General features: G+C 42.8%; 1 non-coding gene across 1 annotated transcript; it reads left to right on the top strand.

The window, feature by feature from the left end:
- The first annotated feature begins 450 nt into the window (after positions 1–450).
- Positions 451–2,151, top strand: LOC18434872 (tryptamine hydroxycinnamoyltransferase 1). Its single transcript, XR_016060009.1, has one exon. It is a non-coding gene; the product is annotated as a tryptamine hydroxycinnamoyltransferase 1 (transcript).
- Positions 2,152–5,353: the final 3,202 nt, after the last annotated feature.

Below are 5,353 nucleotides of genomic sequence, written 5' to 3'. Positions count from 1 at the left end.
TAAATCCGAAGCCCTTGGTTCACTTTAAAAAATCAACATAATATGGTATGATGGTTTTGACATCAGACTGTTTGTTTTACTAAAAAAAAATCAACAGAGGGCAGTCTGATGGTTCTAAAATCGAATTGCTTCGTTCATCTAAAAGAAATCAACGGAAGCGGTCCGATATTTCCATCATCACACCAAAAATAAATTTAAAAAAAAAAAAAACCATCCTTTCTGATAATAATAACGCCATATCATTATAACCTTAATAAATAAAAATAATAAAATAAAATAAAAAACGCGTTCGGTAAGTAAACGTCCCTACTTTCATGCCATTAATGCTCATGCTCTTTCATCCCACTCCACAACTTTAGCGAGTCAATAGTCGTAAGGAAGGATGTACGAGAGGGAGGGAGGGTGAGAATTATATCATCACAACGGCCTCCTCACGTCTCGGAGACCTTTAGACCCTTTATGAAATAAAAAAAAATGTCCCCACTTTATAAATGAAATCATGAAGCATGCCATGTCCATACTCCCTTACCACTGAAGTTCAGCCGTAGGAACTGAACTGAACTGAACTGATGTTGGGATACAGTGTTGCAATTGTCAACTACAGAGCCCAAGCCCCACTGCGGAAAGCGGAAGCCGAAGCAAAAGTAGAAGCGGAAGCGGAAGCGGAAGCGGAAGCTTATACACAAAAAATGGATGTAGAAATCCTGTCCTCCACAAGCGTGAAGGCAGCAGTGGCAGTGGGCGAGGTCGAGGGCTCGATCCCCCTCACCATCTTTGACAGGGCAGCCGTCGACCTCCATGTGCCTACCATCTATGCGTTCCGCGCGCCTATGCCCGGCAACGACGCCCTCAAGCGCGGTCTCTCGGAGGTCCTCAGCCACTACCGGCAGCTTGCAGGCCGCCTCTCCACTGATCCAGTCTCGAGCCTCCCATGTATCCTCCTCAACAACGCTGGTGCCAGGGTCGTCGAGGCTCAAGTGTCCAGCCCTCTAGCAAACCACCTCCCGTTGCACCCATCCCCTGCCCTCTCAATTCTCTATCCCCCCATCGATGAAACTGTGGAGGAGCTTCTTCAGGTGCAAATCACTCGCTTCTCGTGTGGGGGCATCATCCTCGGCACCACCGGCCACCACAAAGCTGCCGATGGGCAGTCGATGAGCATCTTCTTCCTTGAGTGGTCACGCACAGTGCGAGCCATGACCAAGGGACAGGACCGGCCCCCACCGCCAGTGGTCGCTCCTGTGCATGACCGTTCAATGCTCGCACCCTGTGACCCGCCCTGTCCCAAGTTTGAACACCGCGAGATTGAGTTTCAGTCAGGTGCCAAGGCTACAGCCTCCCAGCCGCCTGCCCAGTTTGAGAATGTGGTGGTGCATTTCCCTGCAGAATTCGTGGCCTCCCTGAAGGCTGCTGGCGGTGGCCGCTACTCCACATTTGAGTGCCTCCTTGCCCATGTCTGGAAGAAGCTGACCATCGCACGCGGCCTCGACGCCGAGGTCGATACCCATGTGCGCATCGCAGTGAACGGGCGTGCAAGGCTCGGGCCTCACGTTCCAATGGGCTATTTTGGAAACCTCGTCCTGTGGGCTCATCCCAATCTTAAGGCCGGAGAGCTACTTGCTCTAAACACAGCTGATGTAGCAAGGGCAATACACGAGGGTGTCGACGAGATCGACGACGCCTACTTCCAATCATTCGTCGACTTCGGAGCAGTGGCACAGGAGGAGCTGGTGTCGAGCGCACCAGTAGAGGGCATCTCACTGTCGCCGAATTTGGAGGTCGACAGCTGGCTGCGTTTCGACTTCTGGGAGCTCGATTTTGGAACTGGCCGGCCCTGCGCCTTCCTGCCGCCATGGCTTCCCTTTGAGGGGCTCTTCATATTTATGCCTTCCTACAAAGAGAAGGGGGGAGTTGACATGTTCTTGGCCATCTCTCGTGACCACATCCCCAAATTTAAGCACATTTGCCACTCCCTGGACTGAGAAGATCCACTCGTCTGTAAGAACAAGCCCTATGAATACACCACGATGTTTGAATAATAATTGTTTGTTTATGTATACTTTTTTTGTCCTTTTTTTTTTTGCCAATCCTTCTGCTTGCTTGTTGATTCCATTCCCTATCTTAATAGAGCAGTTTATAAGTTGGAAATCAGGTCTGGGGTTAAGTGGTTAGACATTTAACAGTGCTATATCTGAAGTTCAATTCTTACTACTGAACTACCCTTATAAATAAATAAATAAAAATCAGTTTATATGTTCATCAAGAATAAATAAAAATGCAGCGCATGGGATTTTATGAAACTGAAGTGCATTAGGTCACTACATTGGCTGAGTCACCCTCTATGATGATCAAGTTATGTGAAGACAGTAAGCACATAACACCTTGTTTTAGGGCCAAAAATTCAGCTTTATTAACAGAACAAACATTGCAAAGTCCTTAGAATGGTACCAAAATGTTAGCAAACTCTTCCCTATAGCGTCAAACGAGCCGGCGGGTCCTGGCCCAAAACAGTATAAGGCTGCGCTTGGGCTTGGAAATTTAGTTTGGGCCAGGCCCAGCCCAAATTCATAACAATGAGGCCAGAGCCCTCGGCCGATTCTAAAAATAAGGTTGGGCCAAGCCACGACCTACCCTAACATAAGAATATATAATATAGATTTAAGTTTTTATGGACCGGGCCATTGCTTGCCCGAACCCTTGTGCACAGTTCTTAATACGGAGCCTGAAAATGGGCCCAGCCCTGACCTACTCATCCTAAGATGATGCCGTATTCTTCCCCATTATTCCCAAGTTTCACTTGGTTATGGATTTAAGCGATGTATTAGTTTAAGGAAAAAGTTTATATAAGGCGGCAATAGAAAACCTTCAAATGGATCATTTCGATCTCGAGATTCATATAAAAGAAAAAAAAGGGAATTTCTTGTCTTAAAAGTAGTTCACCTTTTAACACATTTTGGACCGTCCATTTTTAAGATTTTCAAGTGTTTATATATCCGCTTGATTGTCACCCTTTCTAAAAATTTAAATCTCATAATTGAGGGCAACAATAGATTTTCATATAATCGCAAGGCTTTAGGGTATCAAAAGGGCATTTTCGATATAATTTTGAGGTGCACCTTACTTCGGTTAACGCTCTATACAAACCTCACCCTTAGTTTAAAGGCATAGATCTCAACCGTGTATCTCCGGTATATAAAAAAATCACGACGGTCCCCGAGTTTGTTTAGGTTTGGAAGATGGGGTAGGCGAAAAGATGTTGGTGAGATGAGGATGTTTGAATGTGAGATGAGGATGTTTGAATAATGGTAGTTGATTGAAAACCATCGTGACACATAAAGTGGGTCGGTGGGTGGACGGTGCGGCCAAATCTAATCCATTGAGAAGGATTTTTCAAAGGCAAAGACACACGCGACTCCTCACTTGTTCCATTTTTTTAATCGTCATAACAAAAATGCTCTAAAATAGGCTATTATTACTCACAGGTCAGCCCATCAAAATTTTATTTATTTATTTGTTAAATTTGCCCCTGATTTGATTTTTTTTATCATCCAACTGCTAGGTGGTTACCATTTGATTTCCTATTTCAAATCGGATCGGTATTTGAAGCATAAGACCACTCATCTAATACAAAACTCATAACAGAAGAAGCCGGTCAGTTGTTGCAAAATTCAGACCGCCTTACATGTACAAAATGATAAACCGCCTTTTCACACAGCAAAGAAAATTGCTGCCCAAGATTGTTCCAACTTTGATTTATTCAAGTTTCAAAGCATTCAAAGTAAAACTAATCACAATGCTAAGTGTGGATGCATTTTGGATAAAAAACCTAATAAATTGATATATGCTAATAATTGTCATATCAAAACACTTTCTAAATGATTGTCGGCCTTGCGTACTACTGCAAAAGTCGGATAGCCTTACATGTATAAAATGATAACAAAAGGCGGTCCGATATTTAGAGAGAGGAAAAATCTATATAGATGAATGCGGCATGGCGGAAGAGAGAGAGTGTTATAAATATTGGGAAAAAAAAAAATAGGGGCGTTTAAGCCCCATCCACCTGATTTATTAAAAAGAATACTAAAAAGTGATCCGATATAACGAATATTGGATTGTGGGTAAAAATAAAAAATAAAAAATAAAAAACAAAACGACGTATTGGGACCTCTGCATAATTTTCACATTTCTGGGGCCAAATTGTAATAATGGTTTAAGAAAACGGTGGAGATATAATTTTCCCCACTCACTTGAGTCCTAATTTCTTGTCAACATGTTCTTAAGGGGTTTTTTTTTTTTTTGAATAATTCAAGGGAAGAGAAGCCCCGTGGGCAACGTCAACGTGATAACGTTGCCCAACGTGATAACTACGTATAGGGTGCTACCAGCACGACCGTTTTTGTGCTGCTCTATTTTCGAGTAGATTTTGGAGCTTGGTTAATAACGGTAGAGTCATCGTCTTTTCCCTTCTTTATTGTGGTACTCATTTATCAATCATAGCAAATGAATAACTAACATTCGTAAACAAAATGCGAGGTGAGGTGAGATTTCTCGTTGTTTGGCTACGCATCGAAACTCCATTATTGGATTGGGTGAAGATGGCAAAGCCCTCATGCTTTATTCAACATTGATCCCGCTTTTGCTTTTGAAGTGCATGGAACGATGGAATATCATAAATCAAAACGACTAAAATAGGATAGGGTGCATCTAGGTTATGAAATGAAAATAGCTAGCAGCTTTGGCCATGTTTCCTATAACATCTTGAAGAAAATAATGGAAATTTACATATAGATCGGATTTTTTTACTTATATAACGGTATGGCTCGAAAATAGGCGGTTATTATTTAGAAAGGCACATCTATCATTTTTTTTATCATTTTTTTTATTAATGAATCCATTTGTTGGTAACAAATAAAATCGCGGCTTTTGGTTGGATCTTTTCGCAAGAGCTTAAATCAAGAGTGTAGCAGAGTTTCCAGTGCCCAGCGGCAAGAATTGGTGTGGTCCTGAATCCTGAGAGAGGCTTGCCAAAAAACTAGAGGTGCTGGATCACCTACGATCTCACTCGTATGCCCGCTTAGACTAAAGGAAGCCCACAGCCATTAATTGCACCATCAGCCAAATCCTCCTTTTTCCATTGCCGTACACATCTAGCCAACTCTCTCTCTAAACTCCTCGTCTCTGTCTCAAGACCACGGAATCACCAGCATTGCCTGCTCATAATGCACGTTTCGTCCCCTATGTTTACCCCCTCTTTTCACTTAATAAAACAGTAAAGAAAGCAGTCTTATGTTGGGCAAACTTGATAAACATAAAAGTAAAAATAAAAATAAAAATCATGGATGTACCCAAGGCT

The sequence above is a fragment of the Amborella trichopoda genome, chromosome 1 (genome assembly GCF_054954075.1).
Source record: "Amborella trichopoda isolate Santa Cruz 75 chromosome 1, AtrichopodaSantaCruz75HAP2 v2.0, whole genome shotgun sequence".
In the NCBI taxonomy this organism is placed as follows: domain Eukaryota; kingdom Viridiplantae; phylum Streptophyta; class Magnoliopsida; order Amborellales; family Amborellaceae; genus Amborella; species Amborella trichopoda.
This window is presented reverse-complemented; position numbering and strand designations above follow the sequence as displayed.